Source organism: Pinus tabuliformis, chromosome 4_2 (genome assembly GCF_031772625.1).
Source record: "Pinus tabuliformis cultivar Carrire ecotype Pingquan chromosome 4_2, CPIR1, whole genome shotgun sequence".
Taxonomy (NCBI): Eukaryota; Viridiplantae; Streptophyta; class Pinopsida; order Pinales; family Pinaceae; genus Pinus; species Pinus tabuliformis.
In genome coordinates this window covers 3,329,307-3,347,257 of record NC_142304.1, presented here as the reverse complement: position 1 = coordinate 3,347,257, position 17,951 = coordinate 3,329,307, and positions in this window count along the sequence as shown.

Here is a 17,951-nt window from a genome sequence, read left to right as displayed (position 1 = left end):
ATGGAGCAAGGCTTTTACATGCTCCGCACGCAGGTTCTTACCTTCCGTTTTTAAGATCCAACTCTTCCCTAGCAGGCACTCATCAGATTCACACTACTCTTTAGAAATGGCTACACTCTCCCCGGCAACGGCGCAAAAATGTTGAGCAATAAAAAGGTGTCTTTTGAACTCCTAATTACCTTCACATTAATTATCAACCCAGGGACAACTTTTTATTTCAAGAGTGTACTCAGTCTAAGGCAGCTATTTACTCAAGAGTAATGTTTTGCAGTATAGTGCTCAAAATCCAAAAGTAAATGAAAGTTGGAAATCTACTTACAATAAAGCACTTTAAGACTTAAATCATGCATTCGGAAAAATAAGCAATGTATCAGTCAAGGGTCCAGTAGCAATAACTCATCCCTTTGGAAACTGATGTAACCAAAAGTAATCAAGGAACAGATCATCAATCTGGGGACTAGACAGCAAATGCCAATGCCCACTACAGTTTCAGATCGTTCTTCACACCAAAGCAAAGATAATGCGAATAACAGGAAATGGAACGGCAGATAAGAAATGAAACAACAATTAAGAAATGGAATAGCAAGAAACTAAAATGTTCTTAAACTAAATCATTCACTCAAACAACCATCAATCGATGATACAGTAGCAATAACTCATTCCTCTGGATATTGATGCAATTGAGATCAAACCGGAACAAGACAATCAATCTGGGAACGAGGAAGCAATAACCAATGTTCTCCACAGTTGACAGTCCTGCTTTAAAGCAATCAAAAGGAAATCGAAATTGAACTAAAGTTGCCATTGAAAGTAAATTAGGAAAACTCTTTAAAAGCAAACTCTTTAGTGGAATCTAATAACCAACAATCTGAAATGAATAGCGAAGTTTTACATTTGAAATGAACAGCATAACAATATAAGTTGAAAAGGATAGTAATCTCTGTTATGTTGGAAAAGAACAGCCACGCGATTCAATCTCAACTTGTGCAATAAAACAATTCCATAAAATATTCTAACAGCACACTATAAAAACATGAAACTGTAAAATAATGCAATTCAAAAGAATAGGAAATAAATAAAACCATCACACAATAGCAATTGTAAAAATATGATACACAGCAGCAACGTACTCCACCAGAGGTTGGGCCCTTAGCCGCCAATGGATGTTGCTGGGCTACTTCAGATGAAAAGAATGAACAACAACTCCCAAATCAGGTATTAATCATTAAATGGTAAAATCATTACAACAGCAGCAGCTTTGAGACTTACAGCCTGAAACAATCCTTTCTTTCTCCTATCCTATCATGAATTCTTAATTCTAAATCTTTAATTCTAAATCCTCAATTCCATCATTTGAATCCTCCAAATCCCCATCTCTGATCTCTGTTCTGATTTAAGTAAAGAGAGATCAGAGAGCAGTTACAATAAAGATAGGTACAACATGATTTATATTACAAAATTGGTTTGCTCCTAACCAATTGATCAACAAGAAGATATATTTCCATCCAGCTTTCAACAAGAGCAAGACGAATTTGGCTTTGCAGCTGAGATTTGGAGGACAGCTGCAACAACAAATCTGAGAAAATCATGCTCAAAGAACCTTGCTTTTCTCTCATTACAAGCCGAATTTGGGCAAACTGTTCTTTAAAAAAGTTAATTGGGTCCGTTCTGGACAAAACCCATGTTCCAGATTTTCTAGATTCTGCTTCATTTGCTCAGAATCTCAACCGCAAAATTGTCACTTGTTATTCCAACGAATTTCTGAGTTGGCACTTTTAATAGTCAAATCTTCAATCTGGAAATTATCTTGAAGGCTAAAAATGGTGAATAATGTTACTACTGATTTATTAAAACTATCATTGATAAAATCATGCATAATCATCAATTTATTAGGAATAAAGGAGAATAAATAATATTCATTCATAGAAGCATAAATCATCGTAAAATGGATTTATATAATAAATTATAATAAATGACATGATGAAGAATAGTAGAAATGGGTGGAATAAGTGTTCAAAAGTGATAATAATAATGGCATATTAACGGCCCAACAGTTAGTAGTCCCAACTTCTTTGCAATTGCTTTAGAAATAAAGTTTACTTGTGAACCACTATCAAATAAAGTATCAATCTTTTGATGCTTGGAAATAACTCTAATATGAAAAAGCTCATGTATTTTCCTCTCATTTTCTTCATTACCAATAGATTATGCAGAATTACTAGTAGATGCTTCAGAATTTTCACCTTTTATACTTGTAGTTGTGAATGTTGTTTCATCCCTTGAGTCTGACCCCAAATCTTTCTAAACAATAGCAGCAATCTTCTTCTTCTTGCCATCGAACTTCTTGGGTTTTAGCTCTGGATGCAAAGACCAGCAATGTTCATCATCATGCCCATCCTTCTTGCAATGAGTGCATGAACGTTTGTCTTTCTGTACAACGTTTGGCTTCCTCTCTTTCAATTTTTGCTTCTTATTTTACTTGTTCTTGCTTGCAGTGGGTTTTTATGATCCCCTAATCTCTGGGTTCACTTTCTTGCCTCTAGCTTCTAGATGTGTAGCCTGAACTGATACCTCATCTTTGCTAGTAGGGTTAAACACGAGAATGGTGTGCCTCAAATAGCTATTCAGACCACCTATATACTTCAACAAAGTTTCAGGTGAGTCTAGAGAAATGCTAGAATTAAAGCTCTTTTTATAAATTCTTCGGTATAGCTTTGTACACTTTGGCCCTTTAATTGGCAAAGATTTTTCCAACTCATCATCGCTTGTTGCATATAAGCTAGTGGATAGAACTGTTTTTTAAGGGTAGGAACAAATTCACTCCAGGTAGAAAGAATTTTACCATGCTTCTTCAAATCAGCTTGTGTCATGCCTTCCCACCACACTAGGGCAGTTCCTCCAAGGTGAAGGCTAGCTAGATGAATTTTACTCCTTTCTAAATCAATGTTCTACACCCTGCAATACACATCAATTTGTCTAATCCAATTATCTATCTTTTATACATTTAATTCTCCATCATAGATTGGCAAATCAAACTGTACATCTAATTTAATCAAAGATGTTTTCTTCTTTTTATTTTTAGGGCTAGAAGGAGGGGTCGATGGAGGAGGCTTTTCTCCTTTCCCTTTGCCTTCTGGATAACAATCTAGAGGAGGTTTCTTTGTTCCTTTGTCTTGTTTGGAGGTTGAAGGACTTTCACCTCGACCTTTCTTAAATTCTCGATACATTTCTTCCACCATGGCTCTCACAGTCATGAAACTGTCCATGAATTGAGAGTCTAATTCCAAGGGAATTTCTTCTACCATTTTCCTCCTAGGATAGACTCGTCCAATTTCTGGGTTAGCCTCAACCAATTCTTCTTCTCCTAATTTGAGCTTTGACCTAGTTGGCATTCAACAATACAGCACAATCCTGTCTAACCTAAACTTAAAGCTCTGATACCACTTGATCTGATAATGAGATCTTAAAAAATTATTAAGGTATTACAGACTCATGTGCATGGATTTTCCTATGTTACTTTGTGCAATGGATCGATAAGATTGCGAAATACATAGAAAATGAAGTAGTTAAAGAACATATTAGACAAACACACATGAACACAACAAGTTTAATAAGGAGTTCACCCAACACTCTTAGGCTATGTCTCTGGTCTAGCCTTTAGTGGTGACCTCTCTATTATGTCTTCAGAAGCAAGGTTTTTACAAAAAGTGAGCTCAATTTGAGTCTCACACAACAGATACAAAACAACAAGGCTTTACTTGGATCCCCCCAAGTCTTCCTGAGTATACAGACTCCTCACAGACTCTTTGTCTCTGTTTTCTCTATGTCTCAGCACTGCTTGTCTCTGTTTTCTATCTTCTGTGGCTTTAAAGCCAATTGGTGTTGTCTGTTCATTTCCTCTTCTCGAGCTCTCTTGCTCCCATCCTCTGTCTGCTCAGACCCCCTTCTGAGCATTAGCAATCATTGCATAATGTCTTCATGGAAGGTGGCCACCTTTTCCGCAATGGAGGGGACCATCGGGCCTTTGAAATCCCAAAAAATAGTTTTTCTGTTTACACAGAGAAACACCATAAAACACAAGAAAAATCCGCCAAAACATTTTTCATCAAACTTCAAATATTCATAAATCTGCACTATATTCCTATCGGGTCCACCTCTATATTGTGATCGCATCTCCACCATTGATCTGAGGGATCTTGATCCAACGACTAAGATTCATTTCGGGTGGCTCATTCGTACGGGGATTAACTGCCTGAAAAGGGTGGTTTTTCTCTCTCAAGGGCTTAGACACGTGCAGCCAATGTATGGGCTCAGTCCAAGCTTGGCCAAAACCTATTACCGCCTTCGGTGCTCTCGAAACCCCACTTGTTTCGTGGTTTCCTTTTATATTTTAAAATAAATTAAAACATGAAAATCCTGCTCATATCGGACTTGAAATAATATGTAATTTCATTCACAAACCCTTTTGGGTCCGATTTCATCACATCGATGCATTTTCTTTTGTTTTTTGTTTATTTAACGAAAATGTGATTTACATTGAAAAATCCCTTTTTCCAAACTTGAAAATATATCAAATATCGTTTATAATTTTATCGGGTCCGGTTCATCGCAGTCGCATTTGTTATCGGCCCTGCTCCCTTGCTTTGCTCCGATTCGATATTGTGATATCACAATTGCATATCACCGATCCTCCGGGCCACGGTTAATTCCATATATATATATATATCAATGATGCGATAGCGCGATTAAATCTTGATTGTTGATCCACGCGCATAGATCAACGACTCTCGTTTAGTCACAATGATCATTGTCACACTTCCCATATAGTCACCTCCGATAAACTCTGCCTGTCTTTGCTGATTGCGATATGCTGATCAGATCTGGACAGTTGATTGGCCAAATCCGACGGCTCTCATGCAAAATAGTTTTAAACCGTCGATTCTCTGTTTTTCAATGTTTTCTCTACGTTTTTGCCTCCCGATAGTGTTATCCAACTTTTCCAAAAGTTCTTCTCATGCGATAGTTTTGAATGTTTGAAGACTTAGAGGGTGTTTTGGATCCATTTTGAGTCACATACGGAGAACATAGATTTTGGTCAGCATATTCTATATAAGGCATTGAGATTGTCATGGTCTCAACTTCAGCAGGGGATCCAAGATTTTCATGCAGGTCTCCTATTGGACCCACAACAATAGATTCACGAAGTTTTTCTTCATCTTCAGCCCCAGTAACTTCCAAACCCTTTTCTTCATCTTCAACCCTAGTAACTTCCAAACCCTTTTCAAAGGGGAATTTCATTTTGCAAGAGGTATCATAATTGGATTGATCCTTACCTTTTCACTTTCTCTTGGAAGATTTACTACCTGCAGCTTGCAAGTTACCCATAGCAACAAATTTATGAAGTTTTTTTTCATCTTTAGCCCCAGTAACTTCAAAACCCTTTTCATTTGGCCATTTCTTTTTGTATGAGGTACCATAATTGGATTCATCCTTACTTTCTCACTTTCTCTTGGAAGATTTACTACCTGCAGCTTGCAAGTTACCACAATACTAGTTTCACTTTGATTTTTATTGGCATGAGTAGATATTCTCACTGATTACAAACTAATATTCACCAAATTTTTAATAGAAAGACTACCTACAGCTTGCAAGTTACTACCTTGCTCATCTGCCTTACATTCTCCTGATAGTTTTGAAGCCCTTGTTTCAGTTCGATTTTTATTGGCACGGGTAGATCTTCTCGCTGATTCTAAACTAATATTCACCACTTTTTTAGCAGAAAGACTACCTACAGTTTGCAAGTTACCACATTGCTCATCTACCCTGCATTCTCCTGAAATTTTTGAAACCCTGGTTTTACTTCGATTTTTATTAGCACGAGTAGATCTTCTAGCTGGTTTCAAACTAATACTCACCATATTTTGAGAAGAAGGTTGTGGAGAGTTTGTATCCAATTCATTTAATCCCACATTCTGATTCAAAAAACACAGTACAACATAGCATAGTCAGAAATCACGTTGAAGCAACATCGTGATTTACCCCCAAAAAAATCACAAGAAAACCCTGTCCTAGCCAATTTGACAAACAATGTCCAGAAGTAAGAGAAAAAATTATGGTTATATGGTATGAGAATAGTGATTTGTAACCACTTTCTGGTATTTATTTAGTACCTCAATTAATTTTTAAATGACCGATTTGAAAATTAGTCCAAAACCTTACAAGTTACTAAATCTAATTCAGAGCCATTAAAATCCAAAAAACACAGTTGAAATGAAAACTATTCAAATCATAGTCAAAACTGAACATTTGTTGAAATTCCATACCTCTGTGTCTGAAGCCAGAACCCAATTTCCATCTGTCCAAACCTGATGAACACGAACATATTTGATATTATACTCCTGCTGCGCATTGGTATTCTGGAAGTAAACAACATATTTATTACTATGAGTGCGGAGGTCTTTCACAACTCCCTTCCACCACCCATCTCGATCATATGCATCAACAACTTTGTTAATGCAGAAGAATTTCCTTTTCAGATCTGATGGTTGAGGTCTAATATGAGGGAGTGCTACAGTCTCTCTCAGTTGTATTCAGTTTGCCTTCCTTAAGTTTTTGTATTCAATCATGAATTCATTGCGACTTCCCACCTTCTCGACAAAAGTGGTAGGAAACCAGGCTCCCTTGAAGCCTTTTTCATTACTTGAAACCTCAACCCTATCACCTAATTTAAACCGCAATAATGCATTGCTCTTACGACCTTCCCTCATGATGAGTCAGGTGGTAGTTGGAATTCAAATTATGTGTTGTGGAAATAGGCTTTGCGAATCTATTAAAAATCACTATGTGAATAACCCAACTAGGGAAAATTAAAAAAAACAACAAATGGAGCGATACCATATTAAAACTTAAGGTTCTAGCATTTATATGAAATCTGGGTCATTCAAGGAGCATGGTCGGCTATAAATAGATTTGATTTCTTGTTCTTCGTAGATTTGAAGTTAAGATGGATTTGTCTGGTTTAATTTTTCCCTTTAAATAAGTTACATTCCACATGAATACCATGGGTCAATACCATAGGTCAATACCATGGGTTCTCAATACCATGGGTCAATACCATGGACCAATACCATAGGCCATTATTATTTATTATTATTATTATTTTATTTTATAAGGTTATTTTTATTTCGTTATTTTTTATTTTACTTTATTTTGACCGAATTAAAATGTTTAGTTTACATGACATTAATCTTCTTATTTAATTTAATTTTTTTAGATTCTATTTTATTTTTATTTTTATGTAATTTGACCTAATCAAAATGTTAAACATCACATTATAACATCACTACCATATGACAAACACTAGGAGCTAGTTCTCGTGCAGACCACTCGGTTCTACCATCTGCCCATGACTGTGGTTATTGCACACTCCCCACCCAGTTGACTCCCTCCACCTACTATCGTTTTCCTATTCCATTACCTGACATCGAGGTCATCAGTTGTTGTCTGGGAAATTGTTTTTCAGCACTTTTTTCTGGGCAGCTTTCCTCGTGGGCTGTTGGTCAAAATGGAGGAAGACATGGTTGATTATAGTGAGGACCCATACACCTCGGTGTCCATTTAGATGATCTTCCCCCCACAACTATCTGTCACCACTACCAACATTTCACTGCAGATTCCCTCGTCGTTGGTCAGTGATCTGAGGGTCTATACAGATCCAGAATATCCTTCATTTTCTCTTCTGGCTCAACTATTTCACCCTTCGACCGGTTCATACTCTTCCTCGTTGTCGGCTTCGAGTATTCCTGACAATGCTTTTCTCACTCTCGGGCCTGATTTTTCCCTGCCATCCTCGTCTTCGCTTTAGTTTCTAGTGACCTATCTAGACCTCTCCTCTACTTCATTCTCATTGGAGCCCCCTATTTTCCCCTCCTCTAGGAACCTATTTCCTCCCCTCTCCATGGATCAGGACCCTCATATGCCCCCTTCCATATATCCCTCATCTTCCATCCCGCTTCCCCTGATTTCAAACCCTCCCACCTCGGGCTTTTTCGTTGGTACCTCTCCCCCTCTCCCAGATTTGATCCGGGGACCTCAGGTGGGTAGTGGTACTAGTCCTACTCCCTCACCATATGTTATTCCCTCCACTGGCAAGCCGGGAAGGCCTACAAATAAGTACAAAGGAGTCAAGGGTGGGACTAAGAAGATCTCTCTCACCTTCAGTGACGATCTCCAGATGGGTGATGTGATTGATACCTCTAATCAGGTACTAGTTGGGTGGGTCTGTGGCAGAGCATACTTGGCTACTCGTCTGCGTCAATGAATTCTGGAAATTTGGGGTCAGGTACTTAATGAATTACCATATATGGTAACTCTATCTCCTGGTTGGTTTGCGCTACGCTTTCAGTGCCCTAAATTCATCCCCTATGTTTTATCAAACTATTGGCATATTTAGTTTTCTTTGGTTCTTCTCAAGCGATGGAGTTCACTCTTTGATCTGGAGCATGAACATTTGGGGGTCTGCCCTATTTGGGTTCTACTATCGAGATTACCACTTCACTTCTGGTCAGAAGATGTCTTCAATAGAATTGGGAATGCCTTGGGTACATACTTGGACTATGACAAATCCTACGTTGTCACTGAGAACATGGCTACGGTGCGCATCTTGGTGCATCTAGACACAAGAGAGAGTCTAGAGGAGAACTTGTAGATTCACTGGAGAAATACATGTCATGTTAAAATTTTAGACAATGAAGGAGTACCCTATCAATGTCGGCAATGCCACAAAATCAGCCACTTATACAATGATTTCCCTTTTCTTGCATCCAGCTTTGCTTCGGTGGTTCGGCCGGAACATGCTGCTGAAGAAAATCAGGTTGACATGCGTGGCAAGTGCCCTGCACAGGCCGATGACCATTTATTGATGTCTACTCAGTCAAACCGTGGGGCACGCATGGAGAATGTTCGCCCCCCATCCCCACGTATTACGATATCTCGTGCGGCTGTGCCACGACTGCCTCTAATGTGGGTATTTGTTCCATTGCACCCTCTCTAAATTATGTTATTTCATCTAATTACATTCACAGTGTATCCATTTCACATTGCACTTCTGCACCTGCATTTTTTCCTCCCTCTATTTTGTGCTCATTGGCTCCCTCCCTGCCTATTTTACCCCCACCCCCCTTCCATACTAGATGTTCCCAGAGCTATCTCATCTATCGAGCCTTCCATTGATTCTATCTAAAGTCATCACTATAACCTTTGTTCCCTTTCTCGGAATTCTTTCGGTGATCGTTACGGCATCAGAATATTCCCTCCCCCTTCGCCCTCTAAAACTACTCGAGGTCGACACTCCAATATCTCCAAGGCTATATTCAAGGTGGGACTAGATGTGGCTCATGGTCGACAACCTACTATTGACAAGGTCCTTAGAGCTCTGACCTCTCCTCCCCCTAGTTCCCCATGAAGTGGCTATCCTTGAATTGTCATGGGTTGGTTAGTCCCGCAAAGAAACTAGCCTTTCGTCGTTTGATTGATACAAAAATAGTGGACAGCATTTTTCTTCAAGAAACACTTGCATCTTGTACATCGATCATCCCCACCCTTGAGGCCCTTATCTCGGGTCAACATTTTAATGCGTTGGATGTTCGTGGGTGATCTGGTGGCCTGACTCTGGGATTCAATCCTCGGGTTGTTAAACTATTGAATATTTTGGGTGGGGAGCGTATCATTGGTGCTGATATTTTTACTTTGAATTTGGGAAGGAGCTGAGACTTATCAATGTATATGGCCCCTGCATCAATTGGGCACATTTTTGGAACAAGATCCTAAATCACACATATATGCAAGCTGATAATCTCATTATAGGCGGTTACCTCAATTTCTCTATTGGCCATGTGAAATCCTGAGGTCACAATGCACAACTTGACCTACTATCTAAACATATCATCTCTCTGTTGGAGGATCATCATCTTTTTTATATCCGCATGGCTCAGTTGCAACCTACCTAGCGTAATTGAAGGACAGGCGATGCTTCACTTTCCAAAAGGCTGGATAGATTCCTTGTCAAGGAATCTCTTTTGGAAATTTCTCTATAGATGGGATAATCTTTCTCTATAGACCAGCTAGCTCTGATAACATGTAGAAATTCTGCAAATTCTCTACAAATCTCACTCTGAGACCTATGTAGAAAATCTGACTATAGATTAACCCGATAATGCAATATAAATCAAAGCAGAATACTATAACCTACTTCTACTATCAATTTGTGGAAGCTTAAAGATCGATCAAGATTGAGCTGAACACATATAACCAGAAGAAGAAGAATCAATCATCCAAGATACATGAAAATACTTTGGGGAAAGCCTCAGCTAAAAACTCCACTATTTGTAATATCATACAAGGAGGAAATATCTCAAAATTACACAAAGCCTTAGCTCTCACTACTAACCAGCTCTTAGTACAATCCTCTTGGATGCTCACAGGAAAATAAGGCTTCTCACAAGCTTTCTCCTCTGCCCTCCAAGCCTCTGCTTTCCTTGCGTTTTTTCTCCTAGGTGATCCTACTGTTACCAAGTGTAACACTGATCACTCACACTGATCTCACACCCTATAAAACTATGCAATCCTCAAGGAACCTTCCCTTGACCGCATGGATGAGCTTCCTTTGTAGGAAAACTAATGCAACTGATAGTACATTGTCCCTGTCTTTAATCTCAATTGGTTCTTTCTCTGAACATGTATGAGTTATTTATGAGAGAAGCTTTAGTTATCTGGAGTACACTAGTTTGATGCATGCATGAATTAACTGAATGAACTCACACTTAGTTCCTTAAACAGTTTGGAACTAATTTAACTGGACTTAACTCAGTAAACTGAGTTAACTAATTACAACTCAAATATAACTCAATATTATCTCCTTAATTAAGGGATAATCTCCTTAATTTAAGGGATAATTGTTGTATGACTTCAGAAAGACTTCTAACTTGAATTTCTCCAACTAATTAACTCAAGATGAATTAATTAATTATTTTTCAAGCAGCTGGTGAGACTAAATTCGAATTTTAATTCTCAATTTTAATTCAAGGAAAAATTAAAATTGGAATATATTGGATTCTACTTTTATCATTTCTTGTTGCTATTTTCAACACTCCCTCTCAACAAGAAAGGAATTCAACTCGATCCCGATCCTGAGCCTTTGGAATGTTCTACATGCAACACTTCTCTCTAGTGTTGTTGCTCCAAAAACTCCAGAAACCAAAAAAAAAAAAAAAAAAAAAATCCAACCTGAATCTGAATGATGCCTCTATCATCAAAGTCTCTGACTTCTATTGCCTCTATCGACTAAAAACTTTGCGCTTCTGCTGACTCAGCCTTTCTGCACTATTTTCAATCCTTCTCTGTACTCTTCAGTATCTGACTTCTCTAGCCTCTGTCACTTTGATCTCTGTCTACGACAATCTCACTGATTCCTCCCGTTACTCTATACTTTGGGCTCCCATAGCAAGGTACGATCCATGAGATAAAACCTCTCAATGGACCCTGCCCAATTTCAGCCTTCTTGGGACTATCACTTCACATTGCCCCACCTCATACCTGGAGGTATGGCTACATGTGATCCCTCTGCTAACTTGGCTCAAAATTTCCCCCACTAGAGGTCTCTGCATGAGTGGATGCCTCCACTCGGTCTCCTCTCAGCATCTCCAATTGTGGCTCCTCTATAATTGTCTGAGACTTCTTCTAGGGTTGTATGTTGAGAGGTAATTTACTCTCCCTCTCAACAACCAAGTCTCTAACATTTTCCTTGCTCCTCAAGGCTTTGCATGCATCTTGAACCTCAAGAGCATATAGGTTCTTGACTCGTGAATCAATTTGTTTCACCTGTCCCATGGTGATGTGTCTAAGGAAAACCTTTCCCTTACTGAAAACAACATCGTAGCTTTTGTCCTCCAACATCGCGATCGATACCAAATTATTCTTCAGTCCAAGCACATATTTCACATCTGCCAAGGTGATAGGAGCTCCATGCTCCCTCTAAAAAGCAATTGTGCCCACTCCTGAAACACTAAACCTTTCATCGTCACCCATCTCTATGCGCATCTTGAGGTCTTTCGCCTCCAAGGTATTAAATAAACTTTTATCACCGGTCATATGGAATGAGGCTCCACTGTCAAGATACCAACCACAACCCATCATCGATGAAACCATGCATGTGATGAGGGTAAAGTCCATTCGAACTGAGAGGCTAATGCCTCACCTTCCGATTCTACTGAGGATCCCTTCTCGAACTTCTTCTATGGGAAAATAGTCGCATAATGACCCATCTTATGACAATTAAAGCATCTCACTTTAGACTTGTCAACCTTCTTCCCTCCACGAGAAGAATTTGATTCGGAATGGGATGCCTTACCCTTCCATTTCCTTGCCTTACTTGCTAAGGCCAAATTTTCTTCATCATCATCCTTGGATGAAGAACCATCTCGTGTGCTCCAACTAATCTCCTCCTACATGATATCCGACCACAGGCGTTCCCAATTCGGCAGTCTCTCCCTTCCATTCACAGAGTCCTGGTAGCTATTCTAGCTCTTTGGAAGGCCGAGGAGAGTAAGGCTCACCATATCATCATCATCAGTAGTTATTCCCACACTACCAAGCTCATCTCGGCAGGTGGTGAGCTTGTTTAGATATGTGGAAATAGTATTTCTATTCTCCATTTTGATTCTTCGAAGGTTATCCTTGAGCGCCAATTTCCTCTGGTCGCTACTGTTTTGGTAGAGGTCCTTCAATTTCTTACACATTGAACATGGAGTATCCTTCTAATGGAGACTCGAGACAATATGGTCTCGAACTCCCTCAAGGATGATCTGTCTCACCCTCTCCACACACTTCTTCCATTCATCCAACTCTTGTGCATTAGCTGAACCTGACTTTGGAATTTCTTGATCAATGAAATCCTTCAAGCCATTGTCTTCTAATACAGCCTCCATGCGATCTTTCCATTCTATGTAATTCGAGCTTCCATCCAAGGCGTACTCGAGTCTCAAGCCATAAAACGCCATTGACCAACTTGAAGTATGATATGAATTCGATTTACACCTGCAACCCTGAACTTCAAACTTCAAATTCTCTTCTTCGTATACTATTCACTACTCCGATAAACTCAGCCTTGATACCATGTAGAAATTTCTCTATAGACCAACTAGCTCTGATACCATGTAGAAATTCTGCAATTTCTCTACAAATCTCACTGTGAGACCTATGTAGAAAATCTGACTATAGATTAACTCGATAATGCAATATAAATCAAATAAAAGTACTATAACCTACTTCTACTATCAATTTGCGGAAGCTTAAAGATCGAGAAAGATTGAGCTGAACACATATAACCACAAGAAGAAGAATCAATCATCCAAGACACATAAAAATACTTTGGGAAAATCCTCATCTAAAAACCCCACTATCTGTATTATCATACAAGGTGGAAATATCTCAAAATTACACAAAGCCTTAGCTCTCAAAACTAACCAAATCTTAGTACAATCCTCCTGGATGCTCACAGGTAAAAAAGGCTTCTCACAAACCTTCTCCTATGCCCTCCAAGCCTCCTATTTCCTTGAGATGTTTCTCCTGGGTGATCCTACTGTTACCAAGTGTAACACTGATCACTCACATTGATCTCACACCCTGTAAAACTGTGCAATCCTCAAGGAACATTCCCTTGATTGCATGGATGAGTTTTCTTTATAGGAAAACTCATGCAAAAGATAGTACACTATCCCTGTCTTTAATCTCAACTAGGTCTTTCTCTGAATAGACATGCATGAGTTATTTATGAGAGAATCTTTAGTTATATAGAATACACTAGCTTGATGCATGGATGCATTAATTGACTGAACTCACAATTGGTTCCTCAAACAGTTTGGAGCTAATTTAACTGGACTTAACTCAGTAAACTGAGTAAATAATTACAACTCAAATATAACTCAATCTTATCTCCTTAATTAAGGGATAATCTCCTTAATTTAAGGGATAACTGTTGCATGACTTCAAAAATACTTCTAACTTGAATTTCTCCAACTAATTAACTCAAGATGAATTAATTAATTATTTTTCAAGTAGCTGGTGAGACTAAATTCCAATTTTAATTCTCAATTTTAATTCAAGGACAAATTAAAATTTAAATATACTAGATTCTTTTTTTTATCATTTCTTGTTGTTATTTTCAACGTGCTCTCCCCAAAAAATGGGGTGGATGGGGCATGAAAAATCTAGATGTATTTGCAATTGCTCTAGCAACGAAATTGGGATGGAATGTACTTACCTCTAGGAATCTTTGGGTAGAGGTGGTCTCCCAGAAGTATATATCCCCACTCCATCCCCTTGACTGGATTTGACAACCTACTTGGGATAGATCAAAAATTTCAACGATTTTGAGGGTGGTCCTTAACTCACTTGCATATATCAGGGATGGACTGACTTGGAATATTGGCAATGGAAATCTATTACGCATTGGGTTGGACCCATGGACTAGATACGGGAACGCTCATCAACTACCCCAGGATCTACTACACTATCTCTCAAATGTAGGATTTACTAGACTTGCCCATATTGTTGATTAGGGCAACATTTCTATCTTTAGACAAGCCTGGAAATCTTCAGGCATATTGGGCATCCCTCCCATTTGGCATACCATCTAGAAATCTTATACAAATTATCTTTTGGAATCCCATGCCTGGATCGATGAGGGGGGGGGGAATGAGCTTATATGTGCTCACTCACTTAATGGGAAATACTCCCCAAAGTATGGTTATCTTTGTATATTTTCATATCATAAGCCTCCTATCCCTGTTTGGTGGGGGAATGTTCTCTAGAAATTAAAGACACCACCCAGAGATGTGTAAACCATGGGTTGTCCAAACCTAGAGCCCAACAATAAATTTATATGGTCGCATTGATATTTAATATATTTATGAGGTTGGTTTTTGTGGGGTTTAGTTTTTATTAGGTATGAAATTCAAGATTCGTGGAGAGTGGTTAAGGGTATGAGTCACTTGTGGGGAATCAAAATTGTTCCAAGAAACGTAGAGTCCTTGCACAATCCACAGTTGAATAGTTCATTTTTCCATCTAATATGTGAGTTGGCTCCTACATCAATTGGACAATTCATTTTTCTATTTTTCCATCAAATATATGAGTTTGATCCTACATCAATTAGGAAATTTTCATTTTTCTATTTTTCCATCCAATATGTGAGTTGCCTCCTACATCAATTGGAAAATTCATTTTTCCATTTTTCCTCCAATATGTGGGTCAAATCTTAATCACCATTAGAAAAAAAAAATGAAAGATAACTTCAAAATTAGTTAATAATCGGCCATAAAGGCTACATCTCATAGGTGTACAGTTCAATTTTCCATTCTTCCATCCAAAATATGGGTTGGCTCCTATGTCGCCATAAAATAAATCAAAGATAGCTTAGGAATTAGTGAATAAACTTGGCATTCAATATTTGGAAAGTTCATTCTTCCCTTTAATATGTATGTTGGCTCCTAAATCACAATACTATGCATTAACTACTATGACTACTATGACCAAGTTTAAGTTCATAAAGTTTTTCAAACTCAAATATGACAAGGTCAATGTAAAGAACATATCGTTTTGCTAAGAATGAGGAAGGGGGCAATTGTGTTTTTCGCCATGTTCCTTTATATAATGTACAACCCATTAGCAAGGCCTCCCATGATTTGAAATTTAAAATTGAAGGTTTCTTAAAAAGGTTTACAAGCTAGTTTATGTCTTGTGGGCAATGAATCAAATTTGAAAAAACACATACACTTAATAATTTTAGTTAAGTTTCGTAGATATAACCAATGAAAAATAGACAATATGCAACATCACACAAACAAAAATTTGATGACGAATTCCACCCCTCTTAGGCTACATCTTCATGTCCACCTTCCAACGTTGGCCCTTTATATTATATGCTCAAAATGTCAATTGCTTCAACATACAATGCTCAAATCACAAAAATAATGTCTCCATTGTGTCCAGAACACCCAAAAACCGCTCTGTAGGTTCTTCTTGGTCTAAAAAAGGCTCAAAATTTGCCAATTTAGGCCTCCTTCTCCATTTCTCTACTATCTATCTTGTAAATTCACCAAACTGGCAAAACTAACAACATTTTCCTTGTTATGAAACCAGCTCACAAAAAGATAGAAAAGATAGATCAACGCCTTAGAATTCAGCCTCTTCGAGGGGACAACCTCCTTTACATTACATAAATGAACAATTCTTGGATGATTCAAATGACAAAACCTCCTTTCTATATATAGGAGTCTAAGGAGTCACAATATAACCAAGCCGACCTAACAATAATAATATAAAGGCACAAAATTAACAATAGAGGGATCTATGGGGCACAACAATATTAATAAGGGATACAACTACAATAGTAATGGGGGCATCATTAGTATTATAGGGACCTAACATGCCCCTCTCCTTCAAAAAAGTGTTGTCCTCAACGCTTGAGTAGTTTTGGATGCTTCTCTATAAAATTCTCATCCTCCCATATGGAATCTTCAGCGGATAAGTTCTTCCACTTGATGAGATACTCTGAAATGGATCAATTTCGTAGCTGTCAAGTTCTTGTTTCTATGACTCCTTCCGGTTTCAATATAATTTTTCATTCCTCATCAAGCTCTGGCAATACTGTTTGAACTAGGAGCTTGTCACCTATAACCTTCTTTAAACATGAAACATGGAAAATTGGGTGCACTCGAGAAGTTGCAGGAAGCTCCAATTTGTATGCCATAGTACCAATCTTTTGCAACACCTTATACAAACCATAATACTTTGGTGACAATTTATTATCCTTCTTAGCTTGCTTGAGGGACATTTGTTTATATGGTTGTAGCTGTAGGAATACCAAGTCACCACATCAAAACTTCTTTCACTATGATGTTGATCTGCTTATTGTTTCATTCTATTCTGTGCCAACACAAGGTTATCCTTTAAGAGTTGGAGAACTTGTTGTTGATGCTCGATGTGATGTTCTACTGCTTGAACCTTAGAATTTTCTCTTAAATATGATGTGATGGATGGTGGTTGATATCCATAAAGTGCCATAAATGGGGTCATTTTTGTTGCAGTATGGAAGGAATTGTTATACCACCATTCAGCCAGAGGCAACCATTTGACCCATTGTGTCTATTTATCAGATACAAAGCAACGAAGATATCCTTCCAAACATTTTTTTACTATCTCAGTTTGCCGACCAGATTGAGGATGATAATATGAGCTATGAGCTAACTGAGTACCAAGACAAGAAAATAATTATGTCCAAAAATTTCTAGTAAAAATGGGATCTTTGTCACTTACAATAATCTTTGGGTTTCCATGTAGCTTTTGAATTGTTTCCATAAATGGAGTAGAAACTGTACTGGCTTTAAATGGATGTGATAATGCACAAAAGTGTGCATACTTGGTAAGTTTGTCAACTACCACCATGATGACACTATTTGCCTCAGACTTGGGTAAACTTGTGATAAAATCCATTGAAACCTCCTCCCAATGTTGCCATGGAATGTATAAAGGTTGTAATAGAACTAGTGTCTTAATTGTTTCAGCTTTATTTTGTTGGCAAACCAAACATTTTGCCACAAATTTTTGAATATCTTATTTAAGGCCATCCCAAAAAAATTCCTTCTTAACCCTGCGGTAAGTTTTTAAAAATCTTGAATGCCCTCCTAAGGGAGAAGCGTGCAATTCCAAAAGAATATTTTGTTTGAGTTGGGAATTCTTACAGAGGCATAAGCGATATTTGTACCATGACAAATCATTTTCCAACTAAATGTATCAGTGGTACTGGAATCTTGTTGTAACTTTCGAATAAGCTCCCACACTTCTTCGTCATTCTTCCATTCCCCCCTTGCTTCGTTTATCCAATCTAGTTGGAT